This window comes from Pollicipes pollicipes, unplaced genomic scaffold (assembly GCF_011947565.3).
Source record: "Pollicipes pollicipes isolate AB1234 unplaced genomic scaffold, Ppol_2.1 Scaffold_7262;HRSCAF=8765_pilon_pilon_pilon, whole genome shotgun sequence".
Lineage (NCBI taxonomy): Eukaryota > Metazoa > Arthropoda > Thecostraca > Pollicipedomorpha > Pollicipedidae > Pollicipes > Pollicipes pollicipes.
This window is the reverse complement of record NW_023597055.1, coordinates 16,759,771-16,775,865: the sequence shown is the minus strand read 5'-3', so window position 1 is coordinate 16,775,865 and position 16,095 is coordinate 16,759,771. Positions and strand designations below refer to the sequence as shown.

Here is a 16,095-nt window from a genome sequence, read left to right as displayed (position 1 = left end):
AGTTGGCACCGAGTTACCAACTCCCTTTACCGACGCCTGTTCGAAAGGATACGAGGATGCTTGTTCTGGTACTGGAATATTTGACTGACATAGGGCCTGGAATGACTGCTGCCTAATTGTGAATGTAGACTCTTGTATCGCCATTTCTTATTCTCCTTTCATTGTCATTTCGCATGTCTCCTTCCATTGCCATTCCTCATGTCTCCTATCAAGAGGGCACGACCAACGCAAGAGACATTAGGGGAGAAATGAAACCTACAGGGATTAACGTGTCGTTGAATTCGCGGGATGATAGCTTTATGTTTGCATGCCTCTTTGTTTAGACATAGCGTTTCAAGTTTTCGTAGCATTTCTTACACTGACATTTTGACACACGAGCGTATTGCAAACATTACAGAACACACACGTTTAAAAAAGCAGGGCAGATGAAATATATTTCATTCATAGCAGTGAGCAGGGACTCAAATGAGATTCTCCCGCAGGAGCGCCTGCTTCAAATGCAAATTTTGAGCCATTTATATGTATTTCCAGAAAACTTGTAGCATTGATCTAATTGCACACGTCTAATCCAAAAATGAGTGAAAAGTGGACAAAGGTGGAATGCTCCCTCAAAAATTTACGGACTGATACATACAGCATGTTGGTGTTTGGGTGACAACCCGTAGATGCCGTGAGGCCGAATGCTTGTTGTTCATTTTGGCTGGTTTCATATGTTTAAAATACCACCATTATCATGCAGTTGATCATAGAAATTCTTATTACAATGTCCACAACCCTATCAGAGACCCTCCGCATACTAATAGAATATCTTCGTCTCATCTTCCAATCCAAGGCTAGATGTTATCAACCTATGTTCAGGCTGACTGGGCGAAAGGACTTCTTAGCTAAAGCGAAAAAGTCCTTAGGGGCTGAACCGGCCCAGCTAAACTGAGACGTCTCCGGGTCCCCTAAAATGTGGCCCAGTTAACAGACAGTGCTAGCTGGAGACACCGAGTGATAACGACAGATCAAAGGAAAGTGATGATATGAGTTTCCAACGCAAAGCGAACGCGAGGAACTGATTGCCGACATTGCGACCGCAAAGCACTCAGCGCACGATGGGGCGGGACGGCTCGGATTATGAATTCATTCCGCGCAAACATAAGCTGACGAGGATGCTGCATCAGGACAGGGGTGAAAATGGCGTTTTTGTCACCGACCAAATTTTGAAACGTCTTAACTGTTACCTGGAACCAAATCTATCAGAAACCGCTGCAATTGGGCTCTGAATTTGATAAACCACAAAAAGACAACCGAAATGTAATGTCGTATAGCCATAAAATATGTTCGTTTCAGCAATTTATTTGAGCTTGAGCATCATTTTGTGGCCATTAATACTGAATGATGGCTGAGACTAGTCTAATAAGATAATCAGATGAAGACGCAATTAACATAATCGGCCCAGAGGCATGTAGTTTCCTATTCGGTGGGGGGGACGGTTGTGTCCTCTATTTAGGGATGCAGTCTCCGAATGGTATTAATAATTTTTGCGTATTATTTTCAATTAGCTCTTAAGGCTTCGGCACCCGAAACATTTTTGAGACACTACGCTCCTGTTCCTACCTCTGACGTGAAAGGGCGTCAAATCTGGGGAGAAAACTTTTAAGTGGATTCCGGAGGCAGGCTCAGCCATTTTTCTTTATGTGTCCCTCTCCCTCACCCCTACGTATTTTGCAAAGCTGCATCCCTGTAACCCTACATTTACCGATAGCATGGGTCCACAAGCACCTGAAAACAACATCACTTTTGGTTTTATGACGTCATCGTACAATAAGGTTTACCGTTTGAAAGTCTTCTTCAGATGGTTTACCGTTCCTTCCGAGCCACAAAGTTATTGCGAAATTCCTCGAACCGGATAAACGAGCAAAATGTTCGGGCAGCGATTTACCCTGGAAGAATTCAATACGGCCAGAGATAGGTGAATCCCCTTTGCATAAAGGAATCTTTCTAAAAAGGAAGTCCAGAAATATTTGAGGTCCTGCATGAAGCCAATGGAAATGAAATCATCCAACTGGTTTTCATCAAACGAGGCGTCGTTTTCATGCAATGGTAATAGCACTCAGGAGCACAGTGGATTCAGGACGTTAGCAAGACTCAAAGCATCCTACGAGACGGCCCCCAGCGGATGCCTGACTGGTCCAGATAGCTTCGGGGGTAGTGGCCGGCGCCCGGCCGGAGGCGGCCGTCGCCGCCGGCTGCCGGTCACACACAGAGGCGGCGCCAGGGGAGGAAACCGTAGAGTACCAAAGCGCCAAAAGAAATGGTGGGCCGTGTCAGGTGCCTGGAAGCTCGCGAACGTGTACCGCTACGCGGCAAACATTCGTCCCGGCAGGTCAAACATTCATGCATTGCCTGACCCGTTCCTCCGTTTCTCCATAAGCCATCAGTCGTTTCGGTATAGCATGTGTTGGTCTGATCCACCCAAACGGTCATTTATAGTTCATCAGTCCCTGTGTGCGCCCGATTCCGGACGAGCGCGTTGTGCTCTCATAGTCAATGGTTAGGTTACCTTTAGATAGCACGCTTACCTTCTTGACATGCTACATTTGTATCCTTGTACAACTAGCATCCAGATTGTTTTCGTGTAGCTGCATTGCTCTCGTCTGACCATTTTTCGTACATTGTGGGAAAGAGGAGGTATTTCGGATAATGTGCTTATGGAACATGTGCATGTTCACAGGCGATTTGCCATGCACTTTAAGCGTTATGTAGGACAAACAAGATGTGGAATGGGCTTACATACGTGTATGCCACTCTGCGCTTGGTAAAAAGTTTGACAAGGCCGTGAAGCGTTCAAAAGTTTACTGAATAAATACGGGCTGGTTGTGATGCGCTCCGCCAGGACACCCACCAAATCTGCCAACCAAAACGTCCTGGGAGAAAGATACGCCACAAGTCGTCAGTGTTTGGGGTGAAGGGGGTCACGCGCAGATCAAAGTTTCCATGCTGGGTCCAGGCAGGCTGTGGTCAAATGCCTTTGATATTGTAAATGCCGCGGCAGCGCTGACTGCCGGATTAAGTTAAGATCGCAGTTGGGGTGCGCGGTTGGAGCACGCAGTTGTGGCACGTATCACGAGGTATTATTTTCATCATGGCATCATTCCTGCAGCAGGACGAGTGCGGGACATCACCGTACCGTCCCGGCTATGAGCAGAACCAGGAGCAGGGTCCCTCCGGAAGGAAGAGGAGACGCAGTGAGAGCTCAGGATTTGGATACCGAGGATTCGAATAGATTGAAGTCCTGAGAATTCGCAAATTCTGGAAATAAGGTCGAACCATGAAAACCAGGATTTGCACCCAGAACCACAGTCGAGACACTGAAACAAAGCATTGAAATATGCGAGTAAATATATTGAAATATTCTCTTTGCTCGAGCATCCTTCAACTAAAATAAATGTCGTCGAATGTGTTGGTGATGCGTTGAAATCTGTCGCTAGCTTTGTCTTTTGTTGCATATACACCCGCTCCAAAACTTTTTTGGCCAATCCAGAAGTGCACCAATCACAGAAGCGTTGAGGACAGTCAGCCGGAAACTTGAAAAACGGTTTCCAAGTGGGAACGACCCGACATCAAAAGTCTGAGATTTTGCCACAAATATCCGCGTCTATTTGAGCGGCGTCATGTTCTAAATTCGGATCCCAATCCGCCCACCCAAAGATTCGAATTCGAAAGTGCACGCCAATCCCCAGCTCTAGACCGGACTCTGACTCCTCCAGCCGTGGGAAGGGCAGCAGATCGGACCGCCTACTGCCCCGGTCGCGCGAAAGTGCAGCAGCGGACTCCTCGCCAGCGAGGCGTGCGGTGCTCATTGTAGATGAAGCCCACCAGCAGGTTGGCCACCGGATGGTCATTGATGCAGACGATCGAGTAGCTGCAACAAGCACAAGCGTTAGTGGGTAAGTGGATCTGATGGAGGACTTTGGAGGTTATTAGGATGAGCGGTACGGTTAAGGGTGCAATGTCACGTGACCTCGAGCCCGATGCAGTTGCCGAAACTATGACGCACGGCCGCGAAGTTCTTGAAAAATTTGAAATCTCACGTGCGGTGTATGCAGAAACCAATGCAAAGGGCATCGCAAGTTAGTGTCACATACAGGTCGCATAATACGTGGATTTCACATTTTTTTCTCAAAATGTAGGTAGCCAGACCGCGGAGTCCATAAGCGTCAGAACTACTAGTTTTCTACATAAGAGAACTACTAGTTTTCAGAACTACTAGAACTACTTCAGTTTTCCCACTCAATGTGATATATTATGAAGGGCGTCGATTTTTTTGGGACGTTTTGAGGTCAAAAGAGCTGACAATTTCTGATAATGGACAAAGGATGTCAGCGAGACATCTTGTTTTCTGTTTTTCTGTTTGTTTGTGGTTTTTTGAGGGCTGCTAAAGCTACTCACCGGTCATTATCCCGAATCATGTCACAGGTTGTGCGAACATCATAAAATGCACGGCTAAACTACGTATAGTTATATTACCACCAAATTTCATTCATTATTGAATTTTTTCAATCAAGTTTGGAGGCGGTCGTTGGCATCATTCCATTGCTCCTTTCGGACCGTTTTCCTGAAAGCCCTGACTTCCAGGTACGACTGAATTTTTATCTTTTATGAACCGATTCCAGTCTCTTTGCATGCTGTTTGACCACGGAAGTTATTCGCATGACTGTACAATCAAGCTACCTTTCTACACTTACCGTGATGATTTTCAGACCCCTGCTCCATTACTGAGCGCCGGGGTAGCCTAAGAAGTCTTTCGAGTGCTGAGAACTGCTGATCGGTTCCATGCGCTCTTAACAAAAATATCAGGAAAACAGGTTGAAGGTGAGGAGGCACATACTCACAAATCTTCCAGGATCGCCCTAATCTGGCCCCCTTCCCACCCAACTAATGTTCTTCAACTAATACCTGCACTACATGGCCTGACAGACGCTTCAAGTCAACTAAAAATGAAAACTGCGTGTGAAATATCCGTTTGCTGGAACTATGCAGGTGGACAGGTAGCTCGTGCTGAAGCAGGCAATTGGGCCAGCTTTGTTCTCGAAATTGTTCAGTGCAGCTGCGGGGGACGCCAAACATTCCTTAACACGCGCCGGGTGGCAGGCTAGATACCCTTCGCACGGGTCGGGGGTAAATTTGACCCCCCTAAGATCTCGGAAACTAAGGGGGCTAGAAACACCAAATTTGCAGGGTGTGTTAATCCGTACGTGAGTTACACGTACGAGTTACACGTACGTACGTACGTGAACACGCTTAGGTCAAAGTTTCAGGTTCCTAGGCTACGTTCTTCGGGTCAAACAAGGTCAAGTTCCAGGCTGATCTTCAAAGTGCCCCCAGAACCTAGATAACCGTTTCTAAGCAAAAAGTCCGATGCTCATTTAAGGTCAGTGACCTTGTTTCACCTTTTGAAGGTCACTGTGACCAAAATCATACAAGATAGCTTTAGGTTTTCTTTTGACTAAGCGACAAAGATTACGCTAGGCAGTATGTTCCTAAAAAAAAATGCTGACCTGAGTCATTTTACGTCAATGACCTGTTCTGACCTCTAAGAAGTTCATGGATGACGCATAATGCGGTTCCTGCTATCAATAAACTTGAAGTGAGCATCAGAAACTATCCCATACAGCAAGCTCTAGAGCAACAAAGCAGGTTGGTTTTGACCTTGGTGTGACCTTTATACCTGGCCTTAGGTCAATATAATTTGCTCATTCAACTGTTGTGTTGCCTAAGAAAGTATCTCAGAGATGTATGGCTTTGCCTAACACTCCGTTGTTGTATCAGATTGAAGGATTCCCTAGAAATTGCCTTCGCTGAAACCGTGGCCTGACATTAACATGTCATAGATCAGCGACCTTACAAGGTACATCTAAATTTGTGATACCAAACGATCCGCCATGAAATTTTCTATAGCTATACAACATTTGACGTGGCTACGCTGCGCCGTTCGGAAACTATTCTGCAAAAGCCTTTGAGGGGTCAATTTAACCCCCACCCGAGCGCGTGTTAAGGTGACCACACTACCTTTTTCGTTATTGAAGAACCAGGACGGATTTTAGATGTTTATTCAGTCAGGGAAACACAATGACAATTAGCAAGCACAAAGGTGATATGCTGGCGGGACTAGAGGTGGCTACGTGTGTGGCAGGCATGGCGGCAGTATAAACCCTTAGAGTTGTGGCGTTTAGGTCAGCACCAGATCAGGGAATAACCAGCTCGAAGAACAGCATGCATGGTCCACAGCTGCTGGCGAAGTGCACACTCAGGGCGATGCCGTGCGTGGACCGAAGTGCACACCCAGGGCGATGCCGGGCGTGGACCGAAGTGCACACTCAGGGCGATGCCGGGCGTGGACCGAAGTGCACACCCAGGGCGATGCCGGGCGTGGACCGAAGTGCGCACCCAGGGCGATGCCGGGCGTGGACCGAAGTGCACATTCAGGGCGATGCCGTGCGTGGACCGAAGTGCACACTCAGGGCGATGCCGGGCGTGGACCGAAGTGCACACTCAGGGCGATGCCGGGCGTGGACCGAAGTGCACATTCAGGGCGATGCCGGGCGTGGACCGAAGTGCACATTCAGGGCGATGCCGTGCGTGGACCGAAGTGCACACTCAGGGCGATGCCGGGCGTGGACTTGGCCATAAGTCGGGTTTCACATGCTTTGTACAGGGTGGTGACGTTGCTGGTGGCGAATGCGGCGCGGTTGCCAGCAGAGGAGCCTAACGCTGCGTGACAGCCGGAACATCACAAGACTTCGTACGGAAAATAGCAAAATGTTAGCGAGAGGTGCACATGACCAGCCAGCCAGTCGCGTAAAATCTGCCTCTTGGTAAAATTTCCCAACCCTCTGTCCGCCTTCTCCGGCCCTCCGTCTACTCACTCAGAGCCGACCGTATCTGGTACACTGGTGTCGCTGCAGGCGCCACTGAATCTGCCGGACTCGCTGCTGATGAGGCCACAGGTCATGCTGACCACCTCCGCGATGAACGAGTTGGTGGCTGTCACCGCAGTCAGCACGTGTCCGGGCGGACACAGCTGCCAGTCATCCTGCGTGGTGTACGGAGGAGGGGAGTGGGGTCAGCACGTGTTGGGGCGGACACAGCTGCCAGTCATCCTGCGTGGTGTACGGAGGAGGGGAGTGGGGTCAGCACGTGTTGGGGCGGACACAGCTGCCAGTCATCCTGCGTGGTGTACGGAGGAGGGGAGTGGGGTCAGCACGTGTTGGGGCGGACACAGCTGCCAGTCATCCTGCGTGGTGTACGGAGGAGGGGAGTGGGGTCAGCACGTGTTGGGGCGGACACAGCTGCCAGTCATCCTGCGTGGTGTACGGAGGAGGGGAGTGGGGTCAGCACGTGTTGGGGCGGACACAGCTGCCAGCCATCCTGCGTGGTGTACGGAGGAGGGGAGTGGGGTCAGCACGTGTTGGGGCGGACACAGCTGCCAGTCATCCTGCGTGGTGTACGGAGGAGGGGTGTGGGGTCAACACGTGTTGGGGCGGACACAGCTGTCAGTCATCCTGCGTGGTGCACGGAGGAGGGGAGTGGGGTCAGCACGTGTTGGGGCGGACACAGCTGCCAGTCATCCTGCGTGGTGTACGGAGGAGGGGAGTGGGGTCAGCACGTGTTGGACCGAACACACCTGCCAGTCATCCTGCGTGGTGCACGGAAGAGGGGAGTGGGGTCAACACGTGTTGGGGCGGACACAGCTGTCAGTCATCCTGCGTGGTGTACGGAGGAGGGGAGTGGGGTCAACACGTGTTGGGGCGGACACAGCTACCAACTGCCGCGCGTGTTGGGTAGAGGGGAGGTGAGGGGTAGCCCGGCTTCTGCGCGCTCTTCGCATTGAACATGAGGAAACAATAACGATGGCACGCTGCACAGGTTTTCCTCAGACGATTTGTTATATTTTTTTAAGTCGTCACACCTATTATTGTTCTCGGAAGAGCTCGGCTTGTGCAAGACAAGTATTTCATGCTTGACTTCTTTGCGAGGCGTCTGTGGTTGAGTCCCAAGAGTACAAAACACAACACAAGCTAAGAAAGGAATGCATTGGTTTTTACAAGAACAGCACGTTTTGAATGAACCTGAGCGTTTCCGAATTTCTTGATTTCACTTACAAATATTGCCCCCTGAATAGTTCATTTTGGCCAGCACAATTACTTCGTGATTGGTGACGTTGCCAGAAGGCTTTGGTTAAGCAGCAAGAGTATAAAACACAACGGCTGTGGTAACAATTATTCCATTAAGTGTTTCAGTATCATCATTTTCCACGATGTCTTTACCCCATGAGCTACCGAGGTGTTGCCTTCTTCCCGCTCGGTTACTTTGAGAGGCCTAGGACGAGACAGGTGGTGGCGGACATGTTTTTCATCATCATGCACACGCAGCAGCGTTGGAATCAAGACAAAGAGACACAGGATTACACAAGCATGACATAGACGATTGCCTTCCGTTTGGGAGAGGGAGAGGCAGCTGCCCCTTCTCTAATTTAAAAGCTATGGGCCTCCTCCCACACATACGCAGTTTGAAAGGCAATCGCGTGTGCGTGCGTGCGTACGTGCATGCGTGTGTACGTGTGTAATCGTATATATATATATATATATATAATATGCTTAGCAGTGCCGGCCAAAATGCGCAGATATTATGCAGCAACCACCGAGCTGCGAAACCTTTTGCGTGGTTCATTATGTTGTCTGTAGTTGCACGAAAGTCAGAAGAAGACTGAAAATTCTGTGTAGCACACCAATTGGCTTTACCATGCTTTGGAAAGCAGGAATATGGCAGCTCACGCCACAGTCCACGAATAGAGGAGAACTTTGCGCTGATAAAACTAATCCATAAACGAAGAACGTGCCCTAAAAAGTAATTGGCGGGGCACCGGGGCGAACCATCTACAAGTAAAATCGACAGACAAAGTTTCGACGGCAGGATGGCAGCACGCGACATAATGGCATGCAGATATCGACGAGCAAACATTGACAACGCAAGATGTCCCCACGTAAAACATCCACGCACAAAATAAAAGGCCCGCAAAATATCGGCACGCCAAATACCTCCACCGTGCAACCTTGACATCGCAAATCATCGATGTTAACCACATTGTGCATAGCCTGCCACCCACCTGATCAAATATTATACGAATAATCTAGCTAAAATGCGGTGACTTCTTAAAACATGCCTACGCCACATTTCCCAGCGTACCGCTCACATCAATTAGGAATGGATGCGGTGCGTCAAATTCAACAAAAATGATAACCTTTACGTTCGGACAACGCGGATGCCGGTTTATGCAAGTGTACAGTGCGCGCCGATTCTCATTAAATTTGTTTTATTTTTCCCTCCGTCGCGGGTAAAAACGAAGCAGAGCAACAAGGCAGCATCTAGTATTATAGCAGTAACGTTCAAAAATGTCGCTCCTGTCTCTGGTACGTGCGGCAGCGAGCAGGCAATGCCGCGGCAAGTATCCGCTCTGGAGGCGACAGATATCTACCATTAGTCACACCAGGGCCTTGGGTAGAATACCCCGCCCCCATGGCCACCATTCCGGGCTTCTATGGACGATATTCTTGGTCTCTGGGAGTGACACATCACGCGTCAAAAGGAGACATTCCGTGCTCTAAAGCTTTTCAAGCTAGCATCCACAGATTTTTTGCATTCATCGTTGCTTTATCTGATATCTCAGCTGTTATCAATTTTAGCTAGCGCTGAACGCATACACGTTTTTTGGTGGGGTGTTTTAGTAGGGATGGATACACTGTCATATACGACGAACATTTTTTGGTTCGTTGGTGTGCGTACATGCATCCAAAAATGGATGGGCATACTGCATTATCACCATAGCCCTCTCAACTTCCAGCAGTCGGGACAAGTCGAGCAAACAAAATGAAAAATCGGTCCGCAACAATATCGCGAATGATAAATAAAGAAATCATGGTGGCTGCTGGATTTGGATCGGTGGTTCGGCAATGTCGGAGGACTAGGAGGATTCATTACGAGGACTAGGTTTGTAGGTTCCGGCATTTCATGCCAACTTATCCAACAAAAGGTTAACACGCGCCCCGGCAACCGGTTGAACACCCTTTGCTTGGGTGGGGGGAAGACAATTTGATCCCCTGAAAACTCAAAATGAGAAAGCTAGAGGCACCAAAATTCACAGGCTGGGTTGGTCTGCATGTAAACTGACTTTGTCAACATTTGAGGTTATTATTTTATGACTTTCGGTTAAAATTATTTCAAACAAGTTTAAACTCCGGATTGGTGTGCAAAATGCCCCCGGACCTCCCCATGCAACCACATTGAACATGGATAACTTTTCTAAGCAAAAGTGCACGGGAGCTCATTTGAGGTCAGTGATTTTGTTTAACCTTTGTGTTTGTGATGTTTTCGTCCAGCGGTTCGGCTCAGATCGGTCAGAGAGAGAAGTGTAGCGACGCGGTGATTTGCAGTGGGCCGAGTCCAGTGGCGTCCTGCCCCTGCTATCTCAGGCAGGCACGACATAACATTTAGTTCGGGTGAACTACCACTCATAAGTAAGCTTTCATACACGCACCTATCACGCGTCCCGTACGGTTCGCTACGGGACGGTGGTCAGCGCCCGCGGCGGTAGGCCGCATTCCACCGAGCGGCCGAGGCCGCGCCGCGACACGGCAGGGACGGCATGCTGTGCCGCCGGGCCGGCTGGGCGTGTTCACAACAGTGGTGATGGCCAAAATCCTACGGGATTGCTTCGATTTTTGCATTCGATTAAGCGTCGACGACTTTGCTAGGCGGTATGTTATTAGAGACAAAGTGTTGACCTGGGTATTTTAGTCAATGACGTCCTCCGACTTTCACGTAGTCCATGGAAGATTCTTTCGCGATCTTTGCTAATCATAAATTCGAAATGAACACCAGAACTTACCCCATTCAGCAAGCTTTCGAGTGAGAAAAACATGTTGGTTTTGACCTTGGTCTGATCTTTATGCCCGACCCTAGGTAATTTGCTGTAATCTTAAGTTTCATTGTTGCATTGCCTTAAAAATGATCTCAGAGATTATGTTTTGCCTTGCATTAAGTTGTCACACCACATTAAAAAATTGACCAGCAACTGCCTGCGCTGACAATCACGACCTGAATTTGGCCTGCTATAGAGCATCGACTTTAAAAGTCACAACCAATTTTTTATGCCAACAAATCCACTGCATTATTTCCCACAACTTTGTAATGTTTGGTGCGGCTGCGCTGCACCGTTAGAAAATTAGTTGGTAAAAAATGTTCGTGTTTCAAGCTAACCTACCCCATCCGAGCGCGTGTTCATTTATGCACCGGATCATCCGAAATTTCGATGAAGTTTTATGTTCACTGCGTTTTATCTTTGAACACAATCCTGAGAAAGTTAGCATAAGTAGACAAAATGTTGTTGATGCATAGAAGGTTGCTCATGTTCGTGTTTTTAGGCATATTGCAAACAACTGTGGCTAGAAGACCCTCCCAAATCCTAAATTCGTAAGCATGGTGAGACCTTTTGAATGCCCTTTCATTTCGGGTACAAGTATTTTCACGAAAAAGCACATAAATATGTTGTAAAACATACCATTGTCGGCCTTGCGTTGAAGCTGTTATAACCTGTCCACAAAAGCAGTCACATAACCATTTCAATAGCAGTGTAACGATTGGCTGTATTCCCCATGCATAACTGCAGAAGTATCAACCAAAGGCGCAGTACACCGACAATTTGCTATCGATTCCCATACCGACTCATTTAGCAAAAATCGCTTTGTTCTCCCCGCCGCTCACTCAGGCGTCCCATAGCTCCGGGTGCCCGACACAGCCTGAGGTATCGCGCAAGGCAAGGGAGAGATAGTTTCTGATGACGGCCGTCGCAGGGATGAGGTAATCTCGCTTGGGTGCTCAGCTCACACTAATTACATACGCAGGGTGCGGTGTAGAGTACTGGGTACGACAGTAGGGTGAGCGCGCGTTGCCACAAGGGAGTGGTGCTTAGCTAGATCTCAACAACCGAACTGAATAGTACAGGTTCTGAAAAGTAGGTACAGCCCGTAATCCTATAGGACACCAGAGAGCGTTAGAGGAAAGGTACAAAATGAGCTGCTGATTTGCTTAGCCACAGTGCTTTCTAGAGCAGATTGACCCAAAAATGGACAGCGAAACCATCTAAGAACCATTTGGATGCTGTCCAGACACAAAAATCAGGCGTAGGTGAAAGTGTGATAAATCTGATACGTCCACACCACAAACAAGAGCTGCTGCTGCGATATAAGAAAGTGACAAGTATTGCTGCAGCGGCGGTAAAGTGTCCCGTTGACCAATCCCTTTGACAGACAGTGCGAAAAAAGAGGTGAGTCCATCCAGAAGCTGCAATCTGTATGACATTCAAAACATGGGGAAGTCCTAACGCATTTACAAGACCACGGTGCCAACGAGCGGGAGCTGCAGCTTCGGAGATCACGTCTGCACAGCCTACTGAAAGGAGATGGCGTTCTATGCACACGTAGGAAACTTCTACCGGAGAAATTTCTCAGTCTGGGAGTCCGTAAGCTACCGCCAGATTACGCCAGATTACACCAGATAATACCGCCAGATTACGGCCAGCCGGCAATCAGCTCGGCTCGTGCAGCTCACTCCAGGCCAGGAGAGAGCAGAAGCGACGACGTTGTGGTGTACAAGCAGTTGGTTCGTATAGACCGCATAACATCAAGGACACAGTACCAAACCACCGCCAAATTTATTGAGAAAATGTGCGTAGAAATAATAAACCTGACAATTCATCACTTGGTCGCAAACAGGTAAAGCGCTTACCGGAGTGAGTTGAAAGCATAATTGACGGGGAGGGCTCGTTGTTGCGCATGTTTCTTTCGGAAAATTACTGGCTTTGGGCTCAAAATTCGATTTTAAGATTCCATTGGGATAATGCGCAAGCAAAAGCATGTCCGCTCGCTGCAAACATGAATATGAAAGGCGGCGAGGAAGTAACAGACGAAAGCTGTTTGAGCGATTGTACGTGACATAAGAACGAGACAGTATATACATTTTGACGGACGATAATCAAATGAACTGAAAATGTGGGACATTAAATGTTAAGACAGGAAAATGTTGAGACTGAAATAGAATGTCAAGACAGAACAACAACTTATATCATCTGCTGCTTTGGGTTTGACGCCCTTGATTGAATTGGCGACCCTAAATAGTGTGCTACTCCCCCCTGATCGAAATTTCTGGATTCACCACTGTGGCGAACCCGATGGTTGAGCAACGTGGGGCAGCTGAATAGCATGTAGATAGTATTTTTGTCTACACGGTACAGATGGTTTCAAGTTTTCACCTGCTTTGGTTGTCAAGGTCTTAAACACCTGCACCGCTTTTAGCTCGTACGCTTCATTTTTCGCGCCTTGGGAATGCATGGAAGAGTAGAATCATGATGATTTTAAAACGTGGTAAAAACACACATTTTGATTAAAAACTTGCATCTACGTGCTCCAAAAAAATAAATCGATAATATTCAATGAATTTGGGACTTTTTGTTGAAAAACATAGCACTACAAAAACAAAAACAAGCACAGCACTACATAGCACTACACTAAAAACCACAAAAGCTCATGTTTTGCAAGAAAAATATGTATCGGTTCCCCAAAATATGTTTGCCTGATACGGTCTACCCACTCAAGTTCTTATAAATGTCAGTCCCTGAGTTTACCGAACAGGTTGTAGCGTATTACGTTTACTTATATGTTTCAGATTTTGGAAACCAAATAAATAACGGAGCAACAAATATCAAATCTTTGCCAGAACCCCAAACGATCCGAAGACCTTGACACATTCACAAACACACATTCGCCAATGCATCAAACGTCCTAAAGCGACTGCATGCCCCAAACCATGTTCGTCACTGTCGCTGCGAATACGGTCGATATTTGAGCCATAACTCAAACATGGTGCGTTGCCTGAAGCACGCTATTTTTCGTGGTCTTTTCGCTGCCGCCCGGTCGTATTGATGCAACCTTGGTACAAAGAACGGCACACGGACATCCATCGCTCGCACGTTCGTGTGTGATGACAGTGGACCGGTCCTGGGTTTGTCAGAATATGGGAGTGGCTTTGGACGTACGTTGCCCGCCTGTTGAATCATTGCCTGCCTCGGTGACATTCGTTGATCGCCAGCGCTGTAACCGCTGAATGAAAACGGCTGGCCTGTGCGTCAATCTGGCAGGTGCACCGCACAGCAATTTAACTCAGGCTGGTGAATTCCTTTCATCGTATTTAGAAATCCCCGGAACAGGCTCCACCAGACCATCGTAGCAATATACACTTTATGCAAAGCGCCCTTACCAGAGAAGAGCGGTACAACAAAAAAAACATGTCTGACTGCCAGGGGAATGACCTACCGATGCTGCCAGCGGTCTGCTAAGAACGAATGTCGGTCATTATTGCGACGCGGAAAGCGCCGGTGTCAAGCCGTTGTCGGGTTGTTTCTTTTAGGTGCTTGTTGAGAAATCCTGAAGCGATGGGTAGGGGAGATGAATGGTTGAACATATCGCGGAATTTGACACATACCTACATGCATATATATATATATATATATATATATATATATATATATATATATATATATATATGTGCACGCATACATAAATACACACATGTATGTATGCACACATGCATGCATACATGCGTACATATATGAAGACGGACATGCATGTCAACATGTGTACACGCATGTGCATATATATGCATGCGTGCATACATACGTACGTACGTGCATGCTTACATATATACATACATACATACATACATACATACATACACTCATGCACACCAATATACAGGCGTAAACACACCCCTAAGCGCCGTGTCCTGTCGCATTCATTATGTGTTTTAATCTTTCTCTCACCGATGCTCTGTTGAGGTGTTGGGTCGAGTATCTCTCGACCTGGATGTCAGAGTAGGCGGCGCATACCACGGCGTACAAGTCCTGCGAAAGGCAAAGTCACCTTTGTCTATGTGACTTGTGCGTTTATGTTGCCGTAGGGCAGACAGCACAAGCAGCAACAACGCGGCTCACACCAGACGCAATGACGTCACACATGAGTTTTGCGCATTTCGGATGTTCTGTTCTTGTTCATCTTTAAGTCTATTGAGATCATTGCCAACAGAATGCCCTTTACTAGCATAGTCGGCAGATTCAAGAAGGCAAAAAAAAGACACGTACAGCATGCAACCATAGACCTTTAACTGCGAGCTTACAGTGTTCCTTTCAGCGTATATCTCATGGAACCTCGAACAGCCTTTGCGTGCGAGTCAATAGAGCAGAAAAGTTCAAGAAGTCACCAAGGCCAGAGAAGTGAACCTAATTTCCTGACATCATACGACTGCAACTTGAAAAGTTGCAGGGCATTTAAGTTCGACGTACAGCTCGAATTGCCGAAACGCAACGATCGAAACTTGCACCCAAATAACCTGTCACAATGCCAAATGACCTAGGTGCTCGTACTTTTCCATGTTTCCTGTCTCGTACGGAACACCGAGGGTCCGCTGGTACGGACGGCCAACCATCTGACCGGACTAGGTACTGGAAGTACAGTACAGTACAGCACAGTACAGTGCAGTACAGCACAGTACAGATTTGTCCCCGACCTGTCACCGAATTGGCTGACAGCCCAACAATCATACGATGTTTCTATCGGCAAGCTAGGATGAAATTAAAAAAATAGAATCGTTATGTCACGTCCGTATAACGTCTTAACAAAAAGTCCTGCTGGTGTTTTGCACTGAAACGCACTAAAATGGAAGTCCCATTTCAGGTTGTGCAGTGGTGCAAAAAAGTGTTGTTTTGTGAGAGTCATGGAAATATCCAGTCAGAGGGATTTTTGCCACCAACTGTGGCAACATAGCAATATAGCAACTGGCCCTTTTTGTCGTGAACAATATCCGTCAATTCGGGACGATTCACCACGCCCCAGCAAGTGCAATCCTGCCAAAGGAAGTAGCTGAAGTAGTAGTAGGACACTGACCAATAATTTGATGGTGTTTTTCGTCACTTTTTTGAAAAAAGGAAGAATATTCGCC

The 16,095-nt window shown here is 47.6% G+C and overlaps 1 long non-coding RNA gene across 1 annotated transcript; it reads right to left on the bottom strand.

Annotated features, from left to right (window-relative positions):
* Nucleotides 1–3,412: 3,412 nt before the first annotated feature.
* On the bottom strand, nucleotides 3,413–14,991 carry LOC119113752 (uncharacterized). Its single transcript, XR_005095956.1, has 3 exons — nucleotides 14,921–14,991; nucleotides 6,915–7,081; nucleotides 3,413–3,910 (listed from the first exon to the last, which is right to left on the bottom strand). It is a non-coding gene; the product is annotated as an uncharacterized LOC119113752 (long non-coding RNA).
* Nucleotides 14,992–16,095: the final 1,104 nt, after the last annotated feature.